This window comes from Octopus bimaculoides, chromosome 7 (assembly GCF_001194135.2).
Source record: "Octopus bimaculoides isolate UCB-OBI-ISO-001 chromosome 7, ASM119413v2, whole genome shotgun sequence".
NCBI lineage: Eukaryota > Metazoa > Mollusca > Cephalopoda > Octopoda > Octopodidae > Octopus > Octopus bimaculoides.
Genome location: NC_068987.1, coordinates 24,914,648 through 24,915,999, shown reverse-complemented (window position 1 = coordinate 24,915,999; position 1,352 = coordinate 24,914,648).

Below are 1,352 nucleotides of genomic sequence, written 5' to 3'. Positions count from 1 at the left end.
GTATATATATATGTGTGTGTGTGTGTGTGTGTGTGTGTGTGTGTGTGTGTATGTATATATATATATATATATAAATAGTAAATGAGTATATGCATATATACGTACAGGTATGTGCATACCGACATCCACTTGTATGTATAGGTGCATATCTGGGTACAGGACATTGCAAACAAACGTAGACGAGAACACACGAGCCACATAGAGAACATCTCCTTCATCAGCCACCCACGTTTTAACACCGGCGTTTCGACGAGCTTGGGCAGGACGCATCGCTAAAACGGTTCGATATATATATACGCACATGTGTTTGCAGGGAGGGGTCGTGTGTGTGTTTCTTTGTATCCATGTTTGTCCTCCACTACCGCTTAACAACCGGTGTTGGTCTGTATATGTCTCCGTAACTTAGCACCTCGGCCAAAGAGACCGATGGGCTAAGTACCAGATTTATAAGCGAAAAAGTCGATTCGTTCGACTAAAATTTTTCAAGGCGGTGTCACAGCATGACAGCTGTCTAATTGCTGAGGCAAGTAAAAAAAAATTAAATATATATACAGATTTGTTATATTTTGTATCCGACTACGCCTAATGTAAACAACAATGCGATAGAAGATGGAAAAAGTAGATAATGGGTGTATATGACATATTTCAGGATCTTCTGCTCCTTCATCAGTAGCATCCAACCCATTAACTATCTACGAACTTATTGTTTAAATAGCCACTAAATATAACAGAGTAGTGCTGTTGGATATACTAATCCTACATATTAAACACATTTCTAGCAACCAGTACGTGCATATAAATGACTTGTAGGTGTCGCTACATTTAGATGAATTGGATGGACGGATGGATGAATCGGTCGAGCGAGCAGAGAGGTATTGGAATTTGTTATCTTTCTATTAAATGGTCGATTACTTTGTTCTGCATATATAACTTTTTATTCATATTTCTGGTAGAAATATTTCTTTTCAACTTTTCTTTACCTTCCTTCTTTTTACTAGTTTCTTTTCTTTTTTTTCTCCACTCTTTAAGCGTATATTTATCGGATGTTTGTGTCACTAGGGATTACAGCGATTATCTTTACAAGTACTGTGGTACTGCACATTGACAAGTCGTAACACGAAACACTTGAAACTAGTTTTGACGGCACCAATGCTGGATACTTAACAACGAGAATATATGCATGTATTTGTAAGCATATATATAAACACATACACAACACGCACACACACACATACACATATATGCACACATACATACACATACACAATCAAGCACACGCATGTGTGTACATGTGTGTATGTATGTGTGTGTATTTGTGTATACATATATATATATATATATATATATATATA